This window comes from Aethalodelphis obliquidens, unplaced genomic scaffold (assembly GCF_003676395.1).
Source record: "Aethalodelphis obliquidens isolate GAN/ISIS:26980383/991018 unplaced genomic scaffold, ASM367639v1 scaffold2, whole genome shotgun sequence".
Lineage (NCBI taxonomy): Eukaryota > Metazoa > Chordata > Mammalia > Artiodactyla > Delphinidae > Aethalodelphis > Aethalodelphis obliquidens.
The window spans coordinates 11633455-11658287 of NW_020837946.1; the positions used below are offsets into that span (position 1 = coordinate 11633455).

Genomic DNA, 24833 nt, shown 5'->3' on the forward strand with positions numbered 1-24833 from the left:
GTTTTCCACCTGTGTTAAACTCTTTTCCTGCATTTTTATACTGAATACTTTCAGTCCTATGAAGTAACCTTTAACTAATTTGTCCCAGGTCCTACACCTAAGAAAGGTTTCACCTGGATTCAAATTCCATTCTATGACTACACAATGGCTGTTCTTTATCACTATGGCCAGTAATTCGCAAGCTTTAGCACACAGGTGCCTTGGGATCAATTCGAAGTCTTGTTAAAATAGATTTCTGATTCACTAAATCTGGGGTAAGACTCCTAAATTTGCATTTCCAACAAGTTCCCCCGCTGACGTTGATGCTGGTAGCCCTGGAACAATTTGGGAACCCAATGCACTGCCTTCTTCTAAGATTATTTGCTTTCCCAAGCCCTGCCACACCAGCAGCAAATTAGAAGTTTTTAGATTTAAAGGTTATTAGGACAGCAAAAAGTGGCATATAAATGTGAGACATAAGACAGATTTTTAAGGAGGAATTCCAAAGGGGGAAAAAAAAAGAGCAAAGTCCAGCTGTCACTGCAAAGAGACCAACCCATCTCGATGACTCAATCATGACTATGCAATAATTTGACAGTAACACTGAGTTTATGCTCGGTTTGGAAAATCATATAAGCATGTGATCCGTTTTTGTAAAGGTTTTTAAGGCCTGGACAGAAAAGGATTAAATACACAGTGTATTTCCTGCCCCGTATTAGCAGAAATACCACTACTTAGATTAGGATTAGGATTGTTTGCCACACACTTGTTCTGAGAAACAGAGTTACTCTTCCAAGAGAAACTGAAACTACAAGCTGTCGCTGATGCAACGTCCCTTTAAACCACACCCCCCCGCCCCGCGCCTCCCAGAGCCAACGCCATCCACCCGGGGCCTGGGCACGTCGTTCCCTGTGCGATCGGCCTCAAGCAGAGACGCGAGTGAAGATGAAGAGACCCCCGTTAGACTCGCTCCGGGAAACTCCCTCCCAGTTCTCGGACCTGTTGAGAGCTCCCACGGAGCGGAGGCTGCGCCTCCAACCCCGCCCTCGCCTGGCCCCAGGGAAGCCCACGGCCTCCCGCAGCGCCGCCGCTGCCGCCGCCGCCAGCGCCCGCCCCGCGGCCCTGGGAACAGTCGAGAGACGCGGCGCGCAACGGACGACTGCATCGGCGCCGAACAGACGCGAAAACTCACGCTCTATACGGCCGCCTGCGTCCCCACGTCTTCGCGACCACGTGCGTCATCACGCACGGGCGCCCGCTCCCGGACGCTCCAGGTCCCAGCGGCCTGAGGGGCGGGGAGAGAGCGTGGTTGATTTCGCGACGCAACTCCTACGGCCCCCGTGGAGGGTGGGGAGGGCCGTAAAGCGGGGCGGGCGGGCAGCGGCGCATGCTCAGTTGCGCGCGACCGCGCTCTTTTTTTCCCCGCGGGTGGCACCCAGGACCGCGTGCGGTGGCGGTGGCTTGGAGGAGGCTCGACGGGGAAAGGACCGCGGCCGAGCGCGGCGTGGAGGGCTTGTACTTTGTACTCGTCCTCCAAGCTCCGAGTGACACGTAGATAATAATATTCCTTCTGCCATAAGTAACTATTGGCTGCCCACCACGGGTAAAGCAAGCGAACGGCCTGGCTTACATTCGAGGGACCGGACGCGGGATGGAGATGCGGCAACTGGGCCGCGTGGCGACTGAGAAACTGCCCTACCGGGCCCCAGCCCTGCCGCAGGCTCAGGACCTGTTGCGTGGAGGAGTCACATACTACCTGTGAAGTGGATGGCGGAAGAGACAGAAATCTTCATGAGTTAGAGCGGCCCATCACCCATCTCAGGGCGGAACCCGCGGTTACAAAGCAGGCCAGCAAAACAAGGTCGTGGGTGTACATTTCACAACCCAAAGTCTCAGTCTGAGGCTGCATTTCTATGTCTGTCTGTCTGTTTAAGGCTTTAGGTGTTAAGTATTTCTGTGAACGTATCATGTGATGCAATTTTAATTATGGGTCTGTTTCTGCTCTGAAACAGGTTTTATGTTGGGTTATAGGAGTCAGGTTAAGTTAAATGCTGTATTTCATGCAATATGAGAAAACTATCTTATTTGGTACGGAATTTTCTAACAACTAGGGGGAAGATGCGTCTTTTCCAAGGACAAAACCAAGTGCAGGTGGTTTTATGCTGCTCTGTATTTATTGGAAGTTGTGGCAGCTGTGTTTAGATAGTCTACTTAAACAAAAACTGCCTAAATCAGAAGAGTTTTGACTATCTTTTGTTATTGTGTATTGCAAGAATTCTTCATGGAAATGTTTATTATGGAGTTTGGAATTTAAATGAAGATTTGGCTCACGTGCAGGGTGTATAACAGACGTTCAAGTGATAAAGAAGAATCTTAGCAATTTGCAACTATGTTCGTTGAGCCTTACAAGTTATCCGTTTCTTCTGAAAACAATACGCTGATCAGAAAGTTTGGCTGACAATGAGAAACTGCATTTCTGGAAATAGAAATTCAACTGAAGGGTGGAGATGAATTGCCAATAGAAGTATTTTGTGTATTTCCCTAGAAAAAATAAAAGTAATTTCTCAAAAAGAAGGGATTCCCTTTTATCCTGATCCATGATATTATGCATCAGTTTAATTAATGTTAATCCTTATCTTCCATTCTCTAACACCATTTACACCTTTCTATAATTGCATCATTCTTCCTGTCCTTATATGCATATATCAAATACAGACGTGATTTTAAGGGAGCCACAAATCAAGAAGTCTCAATACAGTAATCTCATAAAAATGTCTTTATATATGGGGATTAAGAGTATACTTAGGTTCGGGCTTCCCTGGTGGTGCAGTGGTTGAGAGTCTGCCTGCCGATGCAGGGAACATGGGTTCGTGCCCCAGTCCAGGAAGATCCCACATGCCACAGAGCAGCTGGGCCCGTGAGCCATGGCCGCTGAGCCTGCGCGTCTGGAGCCTGTGCTCCGCAATGGGAGATGCCACAACAGTGAGAGGCCCATGTACCACAAAAAAAAAAAAGAGTATACTTAGGCAATTTTATTCAATTTCAGACATCAGTGAAAAATTTCATAGCCATTTAAGAGGAAAGAAAAAGTCTAGGTTTTAAAAAATGACCTTTTTTGTCCTATATGATTCGTTGATCAGACAAGAATTTTTTTTAAGCCTATTGAAATCAACACGTATCATACTCAATCCCCAATTAAACTGACAAACAGATCACTTGGATAATAATTGTATATCTTATATGTGGCAATCAGCAAGATCCTTTTACTGAGGCAAGGCTTCAAAATACCAAAAAGATCAATGCCTGAAGAAGCCCTTTAACACAAAAGTTATGCAATTATTAAATTACCTTGTAAGATAATGATTCCTAAAAGCTCAAAAGTATTCTTTTATCTTTATTGTGAGAAAAAACAGGATTATGCACATGACATATGATATTTGAGACCTGTGTAATTGTCTGGACAATTTTCTATTTTTATCAAAGTTTTGCAGGAGAGCAAAGATACCTGAGATTAAACCATCTGATTTAAATGAGTGTTCCTAAAATGTGATTCTTGAGTACAGAGGAGTTGTGGTTAAAAAATCTTTGTACATTTCATAAATCTAGGATTGGAACTGGGAGAAAGGCAGGTGAGTATCATTCACAGCTTTCAAAACCTGGACTGAAGGTGGGAAAACATGAGTCAACAACACCATGAGCAAATAACACAACTGGATTATTATTTTAAAGAGGAGTTTGTTTAGTATCTAATTCCTTGTAATGGAGCAAGTATTTATTATACCCAACACTATACAGAAAGATGTATGAAACTCATCAAAGAATTTATGCTTTATTGTTACGAAAAAGCTTGCAAATTAATAAAAGGATAACTATAAAAGTAAGTACAAAGTTGCATTATGTATTATGATGATGAAAAGACTAATAGTACTTAACAGTGATAGACCATGCAAATGGCAAACATAAGGGATTTGCAGTGGCAATAATGATGTCAGACAAAACGGACTTTAAGACATATATTTCTAGAAACAGACATTTTGTAATAAAAAGGTCAGTATGTCAAGAAGCTATAATAATTAGAAATGTACATGCACCCAAAACAGTCCTAAATACATGAAGCAAAAATTGTTAGATATGAATGTAGAAATAGACAATAATTTGATATTTTAATTTCACATTCTCAATAATGGGTAGAACAACTAGACAGAAAACTGCTAAGACTATAGAAAGCTTGAACAACACTATCAACCTAACAGATATGTATAGACCATTGTCCTTAGTGACAGCAGAATTTATATTCTTTTTAAGAAGTACATTCTCCAGGATAGTGTATATGCTAGGCCATAAAACAAGCCTCAGTAAATTTAAGAGTATTGGCACCATGCAAATTATGTCCTCTGGTTACAATGGAATTACATTAGGAATAGATAATAGAAAGAAATTTGGGAAATCACCCAAATATTTGCAAATTAAGTTACTCATGGTCTGAAGGAGAAGTAACAAAGGAAATCAGAAGATATTTTGAACTGCATGAAAGTGAAAACACTGAAATTTATGGGTTGCAACTAAAAGAGTGATCTGAAGGGTATTTGCTGCTTTAAACACTTATATTAGAAAAGAAAAAGGGTTGTAATATTCTAGGCTTCCAGTTTTAAAAACTAGAAAGATAAGAGCAACTTAAACCTAAGCAAGCAAAAGGGAGGAAATAGCAGTCATACTGGAAACTAATGAAATAGATAAGAGGAAAAATAAAATCAATGAAAATAAAAGTTGGTTCTTTGAAAAGGTCAGTAAAGTTGACGAGCCTTTATTATGCTGACCAAAAAGGAAGACACAAATTACTAAAATCAGGAAAGCAGGATATCACTACCCACCCTACCAAAATTAAAAGGGGCTACAAATAACTTTATGCCAACAGATTAGGCAATGTAGATGAGTTGGACAAATTCCTAGAAAGAAATTGCCAAAACTGAATCAACACAACAGAAAATCTGAAAAGAGTTTGTATTCATTTCCTAGGGCAACCACAACAAAGTACCACAAACTGAGTGGCTTAAAACAATAGAAATTTATATCTCACAGTTCTGCAGGCTAGAAGTACAAGATCAAGGTGTTGGCAGGACCTGGAGGATCCTTCCTTAACCTTTCCTAACTTCTGGTGGTTTGTCAGCTAATCCTCCTTTGGCTTGCAGCTGCATCAGCTTCAGTCTCTGCCTTTGTCATCATATGGTCTTCTCCCACCATGTGTCTGCCTCTTCTTCTTACTAGGATGCCAGTCATAGAGGATTAAGAGCCCAGCCTAATCCAGTATGACCTCATCTTGACTAATTACATCTGCAGTGACCCTATTTCTAAAGAACACAGTCTGAGGTCCTGGGGGTTAGGACTTCAACATATCTTTTTGGGTGATACTATTCAACCCATAATAGTCCTATAACAAGTAAAGAAATTAAGTTAATACTTTCAAATATTCCCACAAAGAAAAGCCCAGGCCCAGATGGATTCACTGGTGAATTCAATCAAATATTTAAAGAAGAAATGATAAAATCATTCTCAAACTCTTTATAAAATAGAGAACACTTCTCAACTCATTCTCTGAAGATATTAAATCAGATGACATTACAAGAAAAGAAAGCTAAAGATTAGTATCTTTCATGAACGTAAAAAAAATTTCTAAAAAAGGGTTAGCAAACCAAATCTAGCAGTGCATAAGAGGGACTATATAACATGAATGCAAGGTTGGTTTAACATGGGGAAAAAAAAGTAAAACACCATATTAGTAGACTAGAGCAGCAATCCCCAGCCTTTTTGGCACCAGGGACCAGTTTTGTGGAAGACAAATTTTTCCACAGATGGCATCAGGGGGCAGGGGGTGAGGATGGTTCAGGCGGTAATGCAAGCGATGGGGAAAGGCAGATGAAGCTTCACTCACCTCCTGCTGTGCGGCCCGGTTCCTGACAGGTCGCGGACTGGTACCAGCACGGGGGTTGGGGACCTCTGGATTAAAGGACAAAAACCATATATCAGCTCAGTAGATACAGAAAAGCATTTGATAAAATAAAACACATTTATGATTAAAAACTCTCAGAAAAAGATTAAAAAAGAACTTCCTTCCTAATAAAGGGCATCTGTAAAAAACCTACAGATGACATCATACTTAGTGGTAAAACAGTGAATGCTTGCCTCTTAAGATCAAGATCAAGAGAAGGATGTCTGCTCTCACCACTTATATTCTAAAATTTATTGTGGTGATGGTTGCATAACTCTGTGAATATATTAAAAACTATAGAAATGGGACCTCCTTGGTGGCGCCATGGTTAAGTATCTGCCTGCCAATGCAGGGGACACAGATTCGAGACCTGGTGTGGGAAGATCCGACATGCCGTGGAGCAACTAAGCCCGTGAGCCACAACTGCTGAAGCCCGCACGCCTAGAGCCCATGCTCTGCAACAAGAGAAGCCATGGCAATGAGAAACCTGTGCACTGGAATGAGGAGTAGCCCCTGCTCGCCGCAACCAGAGAAAGCCCACGCACAGCAATGAAGACCCGACTCAGACAAAAAACAATAAAAATGTTACTCAAAGTTTTAGCCAGTGCAGTAAAGGAACAAAAGAAATAAAAGGCATCAAATTGACTATGAAGAAGTAAGATGGTTTTTATTCACAGATCACCTGATGCTGTATAAAAATCTTGAAGAAAACACACACACACAAACACTACTAGAATTAATAAATGAGGTAGCACAGTCTTGTGAGTACAAGATCAAAATTTTAAAAATGTATCTCTATATACTACAAATTAAAACTCCAAACATAGCATTAAGAATATAATTTCATTCCAGATAGCATCACAAAGAGTAAAATGCTTGGAAATAAATGTAATAAAAGAGGTGCAAGACTCATACACTGAAAACTACTTAAAATGGCTGAGAGAAATTGACCCTCCATGTTCATGCACTGGAAGGCTCAATATTGTTAAGATGGCAGTTCTCCTAAATTGATCTATGGATTCAACACAATCTCAAAATCTTAGCAGGATTTTTTTTTGATAGAAATTGATAAGCTGATTTTTGTAACTTAGAATAAAAGGTTTATAATAGCCAAAACAATTTTGAAAACGAATAAAATTGGAGGAATGACACTACTCAATTTCAAAATGTACTATAAAGTTACAAAAATCAAGACAGGTTATTATTGGTGTGAGAGTAGGCATAGAGATCAATGGAATGGAATTTAAATAAACCTATATATGGTCAGTTGATTTTCAACAAAATTGCCAAGGCAAAAGATAGTCTTTTCAACAAATAATGCTTGGAAAATTGGACATCTATATGAAAAAAGACTATTAATTTGGACTCATACTTCACACAATACACAAAAATTAACTCCAAATGGAACATAGGCCTAAATATAACAGCTAAAGCTATAAAACTTCGAGAAGACACAAGAGAAAATCTTTGTCATCTTAAATTAGGCAAAGGTTTCTTAGCTCTGGCACAAAAGGAAAATGATAAATTGGACCTTCTCAAAATTAAAAAAACATTTGATTTTTTAGAAATATCACTAAGGAAATGAAAATCAAGCCACAGATTGGAAGAAAATATTTGCAAATTTTATGTTTGATATAGGATTTGTATCTTGGATATTTAAAGTACTCTTACAACTCAAGAAAAAGATAAACTATTCAATTAAAAAGTGGACAAAAGAGTTGAGTAGAAACTTCACCAAAGAAGATACATGAATAACTAATAAACATGTTTAAAATATCACCAACATCATTAGTCACTAGGAAGGTGCCAGTTAAAACCAAAATGAGATACACAACACCCTTTCCCCCACCCAGTGACTATAATAAAAAACAGTAATGGCAAGAATGTGGAGAAACTGGAATTACTGGTGGAGATGTAAAATGGTGTGGCCACTTTGGAAAATAGGTGGCTTTTTTAAAAAGTTAAACGTATGATACAACCCAGCAATTCCACTCTTAAGAATCTACCCAAGAGAAATAAAACACATGTCCATAAAAGACTTGTGTGCCAATTTCAAAGCAGTATTATTTATAATAGCCCCAAACTGCAAACAGTCCAAATGCTTATCAAGTGTTGAATAGATAAATCAATAAGAAAGACACAAACTACTGATTAATCCTACGACATGGATGAACCTCAAAAACAGTATGCTAGGGCTTCCCTGGTGGCGCAGTGGTTGAGAGTCCGCCTGCCAATGCGGGGGACACGGGTTCGTGCCCTGGTCTGGGAGGATCCCACATGCCGCGGAGCGGCTGGGCCCGTGAGCCATGGCCGCTGAGCCTGCGCGTCCGGAGCCTGTGCTCCACAACGGGAGAGGCCACAGCAGTGAGAGGCCCACGTACCGCAAAAAAAAAAGAATAAGGAATGAAAAGGGTATGCCATTATGTCCAATATTCTTGGTGTATGAGCATTATAATATAGATACTGGACTAAAAGGAATGGGAAAAAGTTTTGGAAGAATAGTGGGTAAGCTTAGCTGTAGATTATGGATGTAAAATACAGAGAATACTAAATACCACTTGAAAAAAATTAATAATAAAAATGCAATCAGTGAACATGTTTTAGAAATTCTTACAATGATCTTGTCTTTGAGTCTTTATATGGAAATGGGTGGTTTAGAACTTCAGTGGCTTTTCATTGGTTTAAATGAAGAATATAGAATTAAGAATCTATCATGATTGAGTTCCTTCTACGGCCAATAGAAGTCCTGGAAGTAATAAGGTATTACTAAAACTACAAATAGGAGCAATGCACTTGCAGTAGACCTGTGATGGTTAATTATCCTGACATCATTATGGCCATTACTATAATTGCATATCAATTGTCACTAATCAACTCTCAGTCAATCTAATGGAGCAGAAATATAAGTAGGAAGCTGTCAGTCAAAGGCTGTCTCTTGGGACTTGGATTCTTGGGAGGATCTGGAGAAGGTGAGGCCATAGTCATCTCAGCATCAGAAATGATGGTGCTTCAGTGGGAGAGCTGGAGGCTGAGTACCCCTCAAAGCTCTTATAGAAGGGAAGGGTGTTAGCTTGACCATCTCAGGATTCCCTGAACTTAAACACAACCCTTGACTCTCTACCGCTAAGACCTTCAGATACAGATTTTATTTTCTTACAACTAAGTATCATTTTAGTTTTGGGTTTTTTTTTTTTTTTTTGCGGTACGCGGGCCTCTCACTGTTGTGGCCTCTCCCATTGCAGAGCACAGGCTCTGGATGCGCAGGCTCAGTGGCCATGGCTCACGGACCCAGCCTCTCTGCAGCATGTGGGATCTTCCTGGACCGGGGCACGAACCCGTGTCCCCTGCATCGGCAGGCGGACTGTCAGCCACTGTGCCACCAGGGAAGCCCATTTTAGTAAATTTTAAAATTGTTTTCTCAGTCCTCTAACATCCTGTAAGATCTCACTATTACCACTACTGTGACCTCTACTTGATAAGTAAGGTAACGCATTGAGACCTCTTATCAAAGTGCTTGGCACACAATAAACACTCAATACAAATCATCTGTTTCTATAACTACTATTAGCCACCATTTGTTGAGTGTCTACTATGTGCCAGGCACTTCACCTCCATTTTGTAAATGAGGAAATGGGGTCAGAGAGTCTAAGTAATTTAGCAAAGCTCACAAAGCTAGTGGACAGAGGGATTAATGGTTCAAACTTTCTAATACACTATTTCTACTTGTTGGTTTTGTTTTGTTTTGTTTTTGGCCTCCCAGCATGTGGGATCCTAGTTCCCCGACCAGGGATCAAACCCTGGCCCCCCTGCATCAGAAGCACAGAGTCTCAAAAGCTGGACCACCAGGGAAGTCCCCACATTTCTATTCTGAATATTAAGTGTCTATAGCACTGCTTGGCATTGGATGCATCAGTGGCCACATAAAAGGTAATTTTGTTTTTATTCACGTACATGTTTACATAAAGTTTTCATTGTTTCATTAATTATCTAAACTGTAAAAAGTGAAAATGACCACTTACTATCCATTTCAGAATTATTTTGAATGATTGTGTGTCTTTCAATTTTCTATTTTAGGAAGTATTTTTTCCTGTTGAGTGTTGGATATATCTTCCTTAATCTTATTTTGACTCATCATGATTATTATCTAAAAATTAAATTGGGTTTACAGATACCCCATTGTTCTTATGTTTACAGGGTAATAGAATATTATGTGAGAGTTCCTTTTTCTTTCAAATAAGAAATCCTAAATAAGCAGCTTATTTTAATAATCATCCTTTAACAGCATTTTTCTTTTACATCTGTGACTGCCATTTCTGTTTTCATATCAGCTAAAATTCTGATGCTTCTATGACTACAATGAATAATTTCACTCCAAACTGCCACGTCACATTTTCTATGTGCCGTTTGAGACCTCATAGGAGCCTTCCTAAACCACATCGCCTCAAACCTGGCGGAATACATCATGAAGACTGTATATGTCTTTTATGAAAGAACAATTCAGATCATGAATTCTTAGCAAAGGAAGATCTGTGGATGTTCTTGCTAGGAAAAAATATTCAAAAAGGAACTTGCATCAAAATATGGGAAATGAGGCTGTGATGACAGTAGCAGTAGATGATGCAGGCATTCTGGCTATCTCTCCTGTCTGCAAGTGGTCCACGGTGATTTTAAGACTTTTTTGGGGCTCATGGGAGCATATCCACACACACATACACACAGCTGTTTGCTAATAGTTAAAATCTCTTCAAAAATGCCCTTCCATCCACAGTTAGACATAACTTGTTTAAAATGTAGGGCTGTTGAGGGAACACTTAGGAGAGAATGAATTTATTAAAGGTCAATGAATCCACCTGTCTCCCAGCATGTGGCAGTCCTGACTAGAGGGAACCAGAGGCAGAGGGATCTTGAGTGGAGGGAGAGAAACTGGGACAAAAGACACAGCAGAAAAATTTGCAGAATTGTTGCTAAGGTTTTGCCCAGTTTACTACAATAGGACTAGGAAAAATAGAAGCTATGGGCAGAGCAGAAGAGGTGGGAATTTTTGACATCAACTATAATCACAGATAGCTCCACTTGACATAATTTAGATGTTTCTTTTTCTGTTTTAATTTAACACACCTGACTTCTAACACCAGCATCCCTTTCCCAGGGGATTTGTTATTCAAGAGCTAACTATATAAGTAAAGGCTGCCATTTATCTGAGAATGTTAGGTATATGTAAGTGAAAGAGGTTTTTTACAGTTCACTGTTTATTTTTCTTAAGTTATCAGAATGCCAGTCTTAAGTGAATGGCATATCATGTAAGTTTTCATGCTGCCAATTATGTTTTTAATTAATTTTGAAATAATTGCAGACCTTATTGAAAAGTTGCAAAAATAGTACAGAGAATTTCTGCATATTCACAAAATATCCTAAATGTTAACATTTGTTTCTCTCTCCCTTTCTCTATATGTGTATGTTATATTAATATTAATATGTTAATTGATATATATTATATATATACACACACCATTTTTCTGAATCATATTGTTGTCAAACCCAAGTTTGTGTGCCTGACGCACAGTGAGGCCAAACAAACCGAAACATCAGAGTTTGGAGGAGAGAAAAGTTTATTGCAAGGGCCATGCAAAGAGAATAGGTGGCTCATGCTCCAAAGACTCCAACTCCCTGATGATTTTCAGGGAAACGTTTTTATAGGCAAAATTTCAGGGGGAGTGGGGGACGGTCTGTAGAGTGTGTGACCTTCCTCTGATTGGTCAGTGGTGAGGTAAGAGGATGGTGTTAGTAACCCGAAAACTGGGGTTGCCTCTTGGTGGGTGTTGAGCTTCAGTATGCATTTCCTAAAAGAAAAAAAAATGTTTTTTAAGAAAAAGGTTATTAACCTTAAATTTTGTCCACCAAAAATTAATCAGTCAATCTAAGAAAGAAATGGAAAATTGTATTCATGCCAAATTGCGGATTATGACCCAGGAGTAGCCTCTCAGAAAGCTCCAAGAACTATTCTGCCTGTTAGAGATCAAAGCATAGTTACATAGGTTTTTGAGACAGAGAGCTGTACATTAAGTGACATAGACAGTTTGCACAATCCAGATCTGTAAGTACAAAGTGATGGGCCATCATGACCCCTTACAAAGTCGAGAAGGAATGTTATCTTTTAAAGAGTTGTCTTGGTGCTAGTAGAATGTTGCTCTTTTTGGCTGAGCAGGTATTTCTCCCAATAGGGAAGGTTTGGTTGGCGCATAATGCAGATATATAATACACAGTAGAGGGGAGAGAGGAGGCCAAAGGGCAGAGAAAATTGTCGATGTTTAAGTTTTTCTGTCTTGCCATAAAATATGAATTTTATTTCACAATTTCCAGGGTAAATCTAGTACACTATTCTATCCATTTTAAGTTGCTGACATCCAAGTGCCATTGGGCTCAGCTGTGAGAAAATGTTGACATCTATTCAAGACCATACATCCAAATATTAAGTAGAGCACAAATTTGTTTTAAAAAAATGAAATGCAGGGCTTCCCCGGTGGCGCAGAGGTTGAGAGTCCGCCTGCGATGCAGGGGACAGGGGTTCGTGCCCCGGTCCGGGAGGATCCCACATGCCGTGGAGCGGCTGGGCCCGTGAGCCATGGCCGTTGAGCCTGCACGTCTGGACCCTGTGCTCCACAGGCGGAGAGGCCACAACAGTGAGAGGCCCGCGTACCGCAAAAAAAAAAAAAAAAAAAAATGACCCATTGAGCTGAACTGCTCACTCTTAAATATTTCTCTCTTCATGTGCACCAAAGAACAAGCATCCCAACGAAATTAAGTTCATTTGACTAAATAATAGCCCAGAACCTTAAAATTAATTGATTGAATAAAATAATGTAAGCTATAAAAGAAGAAGATATCAAGGAGGCAAGGTCAGGATGGGAGTATGGGTCTAACAGGCTATGGTAGAAATTATTGTTACACAGAACTTTCAAGCTATTTGCGGAGGCTAAGAGAGGTTTTAGTTTCTAATGATTTTTACTTACAATGAGCAGGAAAGCATAGGAGACTTGGAAAGTGCACAGAATGTGATTTTCAGCTATAGCACTAGCTATGTGGTCTTGAGTAAGCCATTCAAACCCTCCAAAACTTAATTTTCTCAACTGCAAGATGAGAGAATCACATGAAATTATTTCCAAGGTCTCCTTCAGCTCAAGCATTTTAAGATTCCAAGATCTAGAAGAAAAAAATAAATGGCACATTAGAAAAAAAACGAAGACAATAAGATATTAAAATGTGACTGGAAGAGTTGCTGAGCCAAAGGGAAGGTAAAGTTTTGAGATATAAAGAATCACCATAATTTTTAACATTTAAAAATTCACTTAAGTTGAAGTAAAACTTTGATGGTATAGAAAAATGGAGAGAATATACAGTTTTGTTATATTTTGGAATGAAGAAAATAGAATCAAGAAGTAGTCAATAAACTAAATATAGCTGACAGTTACTTAATAAATATGTCTTGTGCTGTGATGTCCATGAGACGCAATTACAGCTTTATACAAAGAAAATTCCTAAATTATAAAATAATGCATGACTCAAAAAACAACTTAAGTTTAAAACTGTCTATCTACTGAGAGCCAGTAAGTCATAGGAAAAAAACAAAGAAAAAAATATAACTAAACAAAGTCAGCAACTCTGGAACAAACTCAAGCAAAGAATAAGCCACTTATTTTAAATTTAATAGAAAAAATATAAATATTAATTCACTGCTTTAAAAAACATATAGAAAACACTACTAATCATTATTGCGTTTATAACTGGCTTGAATTCAGGCAAACCAGGCTTGGGTCCCAGGCCAACCCAGAGACTGTGTGATCTGGCCAACCTCTTAAATGGAGCAATAATTCCTTCCTCTGTGGCTTCTTGTCAGGATTGATTGATATATACATATAAAATGTATATCTTAGTGAATGACACGTAGTAAGGGTTCAAAAAGATGTTAACTGTCATATCAACCTTTCCATCATTCATATTCGATCTTCTGCTTTGAGGAGGAAAAACAAGAGCTTGAGTAGCAGGGATAAAAGAGGGTGGGGGTACCAGAGGTCTAAAGGAAGAGCAGAAAAGGTCTGACTGATGCTCTGGGGGTGCTGCTTGCCCACCTTCCTGGACCAGTTAAGAGGCCCCATTTCTTGAGCGCGATTCTTTGGAAGACCAGCTGACTTTCTGGTAACTCCCTTTTGGATCTGTGTTAATAGCTCTTCTGATCTTATTTTCAAAAATAAAAGTTAATTTTTAAAAGAAACATTTACTTTTCTGTAGACTTTAATTTTTAGAGACTGAGAAAGAGTCTTAGGTAGGAGTGATGACTAGCTATTAGCCTAAACAGTGCTTTGTCATGAGTAACATATTCATTTGCCTTTTTTTTGTTAGATGAACAAATCTCTTTAAAAGGAAAATTGAAACAAGGGTTTACTACTTACTTTTTCAGGAGTTTTTCTTAGGTCCTATAAAATATTCTTTAGTCAGTTTCAGAAAAAGAGTCACCTTCACTGATTAAGGCTATCACTTATTGAACCTGTGCCATGTACCTTATTAATCAAAGTACATTTATCCTCCTAACGAGTCTATGAAGTAGGATTATTATCGCATTTTACAGAAGCAAAATAAGTAGTATTAAGTTCACAGAGACAAAAAATGAGAGACTTGGAACCCAAACCTAAATCACCATGAATTAATCCACAGAGCTTCTGCTGCCCTAGGTAAAAGGGAGACCTGAACTGCAGGAGAGAAATGATATCATGACATGTAGTTTTCAAACTTAAACCCAGGCAATATTTCATTAACAGATTTTTACCTTGAATTTTCTTGAGAGTTATTTTCAGTGAACATAATCAAGGGCGTAAAAATAACGAAGGAAAATGCTTATTTTTCCATTGCCAGGTTATATTTGGTCTTGGGAAAAGGCAGCATGTTTGATTTTCAAGGTCCTGCTGAGAAATAATATAAAATATTTTAACTATATTTTTTTATGGAATGAAGGAAACATAGGACATGAATTGCCCATTGAATATTCTTGGGCTATTGATCACATGTGATTGATTTAAGGTGAGTTTTTAGAGTGTTTTTTAAAAACCATTATTTATTTTTATTTTTGGTAAAATACTGTAACCAACTGTGTTTTCTGTAAAACGACAGTCTCTATAGCAGTATCTTTCCTTTTGCTGTAAAAAAAAAAAAAAAAGAAAGAAAACTCACAAAATAAAATATGCACATCAATTAGACATAGCAAATTGTGTAGCCTCTTAGAAAGGCCTGAGTTAGATTGAACCTTCTTTTGATTAATGGGCATTTTTTAAACGAATTAGCCCAGATTCTGCCTAGGAGCATAGTACGGGCATCCCAGGGGGATACAGTCGAACAAGTCTGAACATGGAATATCTGTCTTCATCATCAAATAGTGTTCAAAAGCAATTGGTTTTGAAGTACCCTTAAGACAGGGTCACAAACTCCAGTGCCTTGAGGAGGTAGGCAGGTGATATAAATGAGTCAAGTGGGCGGGGTGGGAGACAGCATCTGAAATATCGTGGTGACAAATGGCACCTGACACTTGGCCATGGTGTCAGGGAGATGATCTGGAGCCATGGGATTATGGCAGACTGGCCATCAAAAGGGGCAGCTGCTCTTCAGTTTTGGCTGACTGAGGCCATTTGGGAATCGAGGGCCAATGCTCTCAGATCATCTGATTTTTAAAGAGAAATTAGAATTTCAAATTTTGATGTATCATCTTCTAATCTATAATGTTGAAAATTAATTTTAAAAAAGCTATTTGGGTCAATTTAAAAAACTACCTATGGACCACATCTGGCCAGTAGGCTACCAGTTCGCAAATTCGGATTTAAGGAAATAAGGCAAATAGTAATAGAAATAATACCTGAAAATGTTATCATGGTTCTGAATTCTTATACCCGTATACTAGACTTTATATACATTAAAAATACACTTAAGTTGTACCTTCCCAAAACAAACGGGAACGATGATATAGACCCAGGGTTCTATGTGAAACCGTAAAGTGTATTTCTCAATATGTGAACTATACACCACCTACTTTACAATTAACTAAAGAACTTATTTTAAATGTGCATGCTGGATTTGCATTAATTAGGTCTCAGGTGGCTTCTAGCAGTCCAACTTTGTACAAACACCCCGATCCCCAGATGATTCTAATAGTTGTTAATGGCGTTCCTCCCTTTGAGAATTTGCAGGCTATGTGGTCATTTTACTGCCAGCCTTAACTTCTGTATCTTCTCTATTCTCCCAGGCAGAGACAGCTGTGATTTAAAGAGGGTTAAGGTTTGGATCCTTTGGATCCCTGCTTGGTTGGGTGATCCAGAGCGCATCTGTGCTTTCAGGTCGTTCAATCCCATAGTTACAGGTTGATACTTAATAATGACACATGTCTACCCCATTAGCTTGCAGTTTATGGTTGCTCAGTATATGTCTTCATTTAGCTAATGTCTTAGTGGGTTATTTCCTCGTGGCTCCCTACTGAATATCAGTGTAATGTACCTGATCGGTGCCCAGTAAGTAATTTTTGATTGATATTATAATGCATTAATTAGAACATCATCAACTAGGCCTACCAGATCAACTGTCTGTGACTGAACTGAATAATCATTTACTTTAACCCACTAGGCATTTTAGTTAAGCCAATAATTTGACTAATTTTTAGCTCTCAGGAAATTATCTGATGACATTTGACCAAATGAGCCCATTGCCAAATGATTAATGTAACTTCTGACCTTGCCTGCTTTTACATTCAGGGGGCAAACATATTATTAGGGGTATATAACTCATTATGCACTCTTACACAGGAGAAAAATAGTATCATAAAAGTGGCATTGTCACACCATTTTAGACACCGAAACATCAGCTGTAGAAAATGCTGATAGACTGACATGTTCAGTGAACTACACCGTGCCTAGGGAAAACCACAATTGAAATGTAAATTGTCATTTTGCTTCAGTGAAAAGTGAACGAAAATGCAAATTTCCTTTTAAAAACATTGAGATCAGGAAAAGGCATTAGACCTGTGTTTTCTATCTTGTGCTCACACCCTGTAAATAACAGCATCTTGGATATGGGGCACAGTTTAAGAGATTATTCATCCCTTAGCCTTGACTATAAGTAGGGATGTTTCTTTATTCCAAGCATTGTTAGACAAAAGAAATGTTTGACCTCTGAGATAGCCTCCTCCAGAAGATAAACTGATAATTCCTTGCACAGCTTGTCTCTTTTCATCATTTCCATTCCAGTCTAGTTAATGCAACCAGTTTTGCAGTTCAGAATATTCAAATACGCTACTTGGGTTCTGGACACAGTGATGGGTCTTAAATTCTCCCTCGCAGAGGTGAAGTAACATTAAATTTGTCACTGCCTCGTCTAAGTCAGCAAGGTGGCACTGTATAATATCTTTAGAAATACTAAGTTAAGAAGTCCATGGGGAAGAAGGTGAAAAGAAGGTCAGCTACTGACATAAAATCAAGCTTTAGATGTGATGACCCTGCGTCAGAGGCTTTGTAGCCTGCGAGTCAGCATAATGTTATTGAATCCACGTCCTAGCTGAAGCCAGACACGGTGACAAAGGTGGCCCCACCTGCCCACGGAGAGATGGGCCGTCAGCATCACCTCACAAACCAGGCACACAGAGCAGTTCTTTTTATAAAGAAAGAACTTAAAGCTATAAATGGCCTCTTTTATTTTCTACTCCCTTCACCCTAAAGGGTTGACCTCTATTTTAATGTCTGAAGAACCCATGAATGTATTATAACTTAGAGAAAGATAAGAATTAGCCTTGGTAGCCAGAGTCCTGAAAATTATACTTTGAAGAATTCCTGGAAAACTCAGTCTTCCAATTGGTGAGCAACTGGAATAAAAAAAAAACAAACGAACAAACTTTAGTTTTGCTAGAGACAAATATAGTGACAACTCTTCAAATAACCTTTTCCTCCATAGAACACACCAAAAGTAGCTTAAACTAGAATTAATGAAGTGGAATAGAAATTGCAATTACTAATTTTTACTTTTGCCTCCTGTTACGTAGGTAGAATTCATGGTCTTTTGAATCAATCGACTTTGATATGCTTCAATTAATACAATATAAAAATTCCCCAAAGATTTCTATATTACCTAGAGGATTTAAGCAGTAAAATATTCAATGCATTTTTTTAAATTAATTTTTATTGGAGTATAGTTGCTTTACACTGTTGTGTTAATTTCTACTGTACAGCAAAGTGAATCAGCTATATGTATACATATATCCCCTCTTTTTTGGATTTCCTTCCCATTTAGGTCACCACAGAGCACTGAGTAGAGTTCCCTGAGCTATACAGTAGATTCTCATTAGTTATCTATTTTATACATAGTATCAGTAGTGTATATATGTCAATCCCAATCTCCCAATTCATCCCACACCACCCCCCGCTTCCCCCCTTTGTATCCACATGTTTGTTCTCTATGTTTGTGTCTCTGTTTCTGCTTTGCAAATAAGATCATCTGTCATTTTTCTAGATCCCACATATATGCGTTAATATACAATATTTGTTTTTCTCTTTCTGACTTCACTCTGTATGACAGTCCCTAGGTCCATCCACGTCTCTACAAATGATCCAATTGTGTTCCTTTTTATGGCTGAGTAATATTCCATTGTATATATGTATCACATCTTCTCTATCCTATTCAATGCATTTTTAAAGCTTGGGTGAAATGTATAGTAACTGTATTATCTGATGTGCTGATCCCTATTTTATTTTATTTATTTATTTTTTCCTCAAGCAACTGTGGGTGTGGTTTAATTTTTATATTTTTTAACATCTTTATTGGAATATGATTGCTTTACAATGGTGTGTTAGTTTCTGCTTTATAACAAAGTGAATCAGCTATACATACACATATATCCCCATATCTCCTCCCTCTTGCGTCTCCCTTGCACCCTCCCTATCCCACCCCTCTAGGTGGTCACAAAGCACCAAGCTGATCTCCCTGTGCTATGCGGCTGCTTCCCACTAGCTATCTATTTTACATTTGGTAGTGTATATATGCCATGCCACTCTCTCACTTAGTCCCAGCTTACCCTTCCCCCTCCCCATATCCTCAAGTCCATTCTCTACATCTGTGTCTTTATACCTGTCCTGCCCCTAGGTTCTTCAGAAACATTTTTTTTCAGATTCCATATATACATCTTAGCATACGGTATTTGTTTTTCTCTTTCTGACTTCACTCTGTATGACAGTTTCTAGGTCCATCCACCTCACTACAAATAATTCATGACCCCTATTTTAGAAACGAATCTCCAAACTAGATGAGAAGAGGGATTCCAAAAGGCAGACTCTAGGGAATTGTTTATGATGAAATATTATTTTAGAACTTAGAAAAATAATTTCAACTATTCTTATTGCAGAAATTAGCTTATATAATTACTGATGGGAAATTTCATGATGACAATCAATGTCAGTTACCAACAGAGTTAATGAATAAGGATTAAGAGAAGAAAACTTAAAAAGGTTACGTTTGGAGGCTTCCCTGGTGGCACAGTGGTTGAGAGTCCGCCTGCCGATGCAGGGGACAGGGGTTCGTGCCCTGGTCCGGGAAGATCCCACACGCTGCGGAGCAGCTGGGCCCATGAGCTGTGGCCACTGAGCCTGCATGTCTGGAGCCTGTGCTCCGCGGCGGGGGAGGCCACAACAGTGAGATGCCCACATACCGCAAAAAAAAAAAAAAAAGGTTACATTTGGACAAAGAAAAGAAAAAACTTCAAGCTAGTTATACCTAAAATTGACCAGGAAGCAAGAAGAACTACAATCCTGCAACCTGTGGAAGGAAAACCACATTCACAGAAAGACAGAAAAAATGAAAAGGCAGAGGATTATGTACCAGATGAAGGAAAAAATAAAACCCCAGAAAAACAACTAAATGATGTGGAGGTAGGCGACCTTCCAGAAAAAGAATTCAGAGTGATGATAGCGAAGATGATCCAGGACCTCAGAAAAAGAATGGAGAAGAAAGAAAAAGATTGAGAAGATGCAAGAAGTGTTTAACAAAGACCTAGAAGAATTAAAGAACAAACACCTAGAAGAATTAAAAAACAAACAAGCAGAGATGAACAATACAATAACTGAAATGAAAAATGCACTAGAAGGAATCAAAAGCAGAGTAACTGAGGCAGAAGAACGGATAAGTGACCTGGAAGACAGAATGGTGGAATTCACTGCCATGGAACACAATAAAGAAAAAAGAATGAAAAGAAATGAAGACAGCCTGAAAGACCTCTGGGACAACATTAAGTGCAACAATGTTCACGTTATAAGGGTCCCAGAAGGCGAAGACAGAGAGAAAGGACCCAAGAAAATATTTGAAGAGATTATAGTCCAAAACTTGCCTAACATGGGAAAGGAAATAGCCACCCAAGTCCAGGAAGCTGAGAGAGTCCCAGGCAGGATAAACCCAAGGAGAAACACGCTGAGACACATAGTAATCAAATTGACAAAAATTAAAGACAAAGAAAAATTATTAGAAGTAACAAGGGGAAAATGACATAACATACAAGGGAACTCTCATAAGGTTAACCACTGATTTCTCAGAAGAAATTCTACATGCCAAAAGGGAGAGGCATTATATATTTAATGCGATGAAAGGGAAGAACCTACAACCAAGATTTTCTACCTAGCAAGGATCTCATTCAGATTTAACGGAGAAATCAAAAGCTTTGCAGACAAGCAAAAGCTAAGAGAATTCAGCACCACCAAACCAGCTCTACAACAAATGCTAAAGGAACTTTTCTAAGTGAGAAACACAAGAGAAGAAAAGGACCTACAGAAACAAACCCATAACAATTAAGAAAATGGTAATAGGAACATACATATCAATAATTACCTTAAACATGAGTGGATTAAATGCCCCAGCCAAAAGACACAGGCTTGTTGAATGGACACAAAAACAAGACCCACCTATATGCTGTCTACAGGAGACCCACTTCAGACCTAGGGACACATACAGACTGAAAGTGAGGGGATGGAAAAAGATATTCCATGCAAATGGAAATCAAAAGAAAGCTGGAGTAGCAATACTCATATCACATAAAATTGACTTTAAAATAAAGAACGTTACAAGAGACAAGAAGGACACTACATAATGATCAAGGGATCAATCCAAGAAGAAGATATAACAATTATAAACATATATGCATCCAACATAGGAGCACCTCAATACATAAGGCAAATGCTAACAGCTATGAAAGAGAAAATCTACAGTAACACAATAATAGTGGGGGACTTTAACATCTCGCTTACACCAATGGACAGATCATCCAGACAGAAAATTAATAAGGAAACACAAGCTTTAAATGACACAATAGACCAGATAGATTTAATTGATATTTATAGGACATTCCATCTGAAAACAGCAGATTACACTTTCTTCTCAAATGCACATGGAACAGTCTCCAGGATAGATCACATCTTGGGTCACAAATCAAGCCTCGGTAAATTTAAGAAATTTGAAATCATGTATAATTTCTGACCACAACTCTATGAAATTAGAAATAAATTACAGGGGAAAAAACGTAAAAAACACAAACACATGGAGGCTAAACCGTATGTTACTAAATAACCAAGAGATCACTGAAGAAATCAAAGAGGAAATCAAAAAATACCTAGAGACAAATGACAACCAAAAACCCAACGATCCAAAACCTATGGGATGCAGCAAAAGCAGTTCTAAGAGGGAAGTTTATAGCAATAAAATCCTACCTCAAGGAACAAGAAAAATCTCAAATAAAAATTCTAACCTTACACCTAAAGGAACCAGAGAAAGAAGAACAAACGAAACCCAAAGTTAGTAGAAGGAAAGAAATCATAAAAATCAGACCATAGATAAATGAAATAGAAACAAAACAATAGCAAAGATCAATAAAACTAAAAGCTGGTTCTTCGAGAAGATAAACAAAATTGATAAACCTTTAGCCAGACTCATCACAAAAAAGAGGGTTAGGACTCAAATCAATAAAATTAGAAATGAAAAAGAAGAAGTTACAACAGACACTGCAGAAATACAAAGCATCATAAGAGACTACTACAAGCAACTCTATGCCAATAAAATGGAGAACCTGGAAGAAATGGACAAATTCTTAGAAAGGTATAACCTTCCAAGACTGAACCAGGAAGAAATAGAAAACATGAACAGACCAATCACAAGTAATGAAATTGAAACTGTGATTAAAAATCTTCCAACAAACAAAATTCCAGGACCAGATGGCTTCACAGGTGAATTCTACCAAGCATTTATAGAAAAGCTAACACGCATGCTTCTCAAACTCTTCCCAAAAAATTGCAGAGGAAGAAACACCCCAAACTCCTTCTACGAGGCCACCATCACCCTGATACCAAAACCAGACAAAGATACTACAAAAAAAGAAAATTACAGACCAATATTACTGATGAATATAGATGCAAAAATCCTCAACAAAATACTAGCAAATGGAATCCAACAACACATTAAAAGGATCATACACCGTGGTCAAGTGGGATTTATGCCAGGGATACAAGGATTCTTCAGTATACACAAATCAATCAATGTGATACACCATATTAACAAACTGAAGAATAAAAACCATATGATCATCTCAGTAGACGCAGAAAAAGCTTTTGACAAAATTCAACACCCATTTATTATAAAAACTCTCCAGAAAGTGGCATAGAGGGAGCCTACCTCAACATAATAAAGTCCGTGTATGACAAACCCACGGCAAACATCATTCTCAATGGTGAAGAACTGAAAGCATTTCCTCTAAGATCAGGAATAAGACAAGGATGTCCACTCTCATCACTGTTATTCAACATTGTTTTGGAAGTCCTAGCCACGGCAATCAGAGAAGGAAAAGAAATAAAAGGAATACAAACTGGAAAAGAAGAAGTAAAACTGTCACTGTTTGCAGCTGACATAATACTATAAACAGAAAATCCTAAAAATGCCACCAGAAAACTACTAGAGCTAATCAATGAATTTGGTAAAGTTGCAGGATACAAAAGTAATGCACAGAAATCTCTTGCATTCCTATACACTAACAACAAAAGCTCAGAAAGAGAAATTAAGGAAACAATCCCATTCACCATTGCAACAAAAAGAATAAAATACCTAGGAATAAACCTACCTAAGGAGGTAAAAGTCCTGTACTCAGAAAACTATAATAAGACACTAATGAAAGAAATCAAAGATGACACAAACAGATGGAGAGATATACCATGTTCTTGGATTAGAAGAATCCATATTGTGAAAATGACTATACTACCCAAAGCAATCTACAGATTGAATGCAATCCCTATCAAATTACCAGTGGCATTTTTTACAGAGCTAGAACAAAAAATCTTCAAATTTCTATGGAGACACAAAAGACCCCGAATAGCCAAAGCAGTACTGAGGGAAGAAAATAGAGCTGGAGGAATCAGACTCCCTGACTTCAGACTATACTACAAAGCTACAGTATTCAAGACAATATGGTACTGGCAGAAAAACAGAAATATAGATCAATGGAACAGGATAGAAAGCCCAGAGATAAACCACGCACCTATGGTCAACTAGTCTATGACAGAAGAGGCAAGAATATACAATGGAGAAAAGACAGTCTCTTCAATAAGTGATGCTGGGAAAACTGGACAGCTACATGTAAAAGAATGAAATTAAAACACTCCCTAACACTATACACAAAAATAAGCTGAAAATGGATTAAAGACCTAAATGTAAGACAGTACACTATAAAACTCTCGGAGGAAAATATAGGAAGAACACTCTTTGACATAAATCACAGCAAGATCCTTTTTAGCCTACCTCCTAGAGTAATGGAAATAAAAACAAAACTAAACAACTGGGACCTAATGAAACTTAAAATCTTTTGCACGGCAAAGGAAACCATAAACAAGACAAAAAGTCTGCCCTCAGAATGGGAGAAAATATTTGCAAATGAATCAATGGACAAAGGATTAATCTCCAAAATATATAAACAGCTCATTAAGCTCAATATTTAAAAAAAAACAATCCAATCAAAAAAATGGGCAGAAGACCTAAAGAGACATTTCTCCAAAGAAGACATACAGATGACCAAGAGGCACATGAAAAGCTGCTCTACATCACTAATTATTAGAGAAATACAAATCAAAACTACAAGGAAGTATCACTTCACACCAGTTAGAATGGGCATCATCAGAAAATGTACAAACAACAAATGCTGTAGAGGGTGTGGAGAAAACGAAACCCTCTTGCACTGTTGGTGGGAATGCAAATTGATACAGCCACTATGGAGAACAGTATGGAGGTTCCCTAAAAAACTATGAATAGAACTACCATATGACCCAGCAATCCCACTACTGGGCATATACCCAGAGAAAACCATAATTCAAAAAGACACATGCACCCCAGTGTTCATTGCAGCACTGTTTACAATAGTTAGGTCATGGAAGCAACCTAAATGCCTATCAACAGACGAATGGATAAAGAAGATGTGGTACATATCTACAAAGGAGTATTACCCAGCCATAAAAAGGAATGAAATTGGGTCATTTGTAGAGATGTGGATGGACCTAGAGACTGTCATACAGAGTGAAGTAAGTCAGAAAGAGAATAACAAATATCCTATATTAATGCATATATGTGGAATCTAGAAAAATGGTACAGATGAGCCGATTTGCAAGGCAAAAATAGAGACACAGATGTAGAGAAAAAACGTATGGACACCAAGGGGGGAAAGCTGGGGGTGAGGGCGGGTGGTGTGATGAATTGGGAGATTGGGATTGACATACATACACTAATATGTATAAAATAACGAATAAGAACCTGCTGTATAAAAAATAAATAA

General features: G+C 38.3%; 1 protein-coding gene across 9 annotated transcripts in view; it reads right to left on the reverse strand.

The window, feature by feature from the left end:
* The window catches only part of RHBDD1 (rhomboid domain containing 1), a 112155-nt gene extending 110878 nt beyond the window's left edge, over window positions 1-1277 (reverse strand). For 3 of the 9 annotated variants that reach the window (XM_027119800.1, XM_027119838.1, XM_027119759.1), the window contains exon 1: window positions 979-1092. The gene's annotated coding sequence lies outside the window, so the exon portion shown is untranslated. Of the gene's footprint in view, window positions 1-978; window positions 1093-1171 lie in introns of those variants that run through there. The other 6 variants (XM_027119809.1, XM_027119780.1, XM_027119819.1 and 3 more) reach the window with 6 other exon arrangements.
* Between the last annotated feature and the right edge of the window lie 23556 nt (window positions 1278-24833).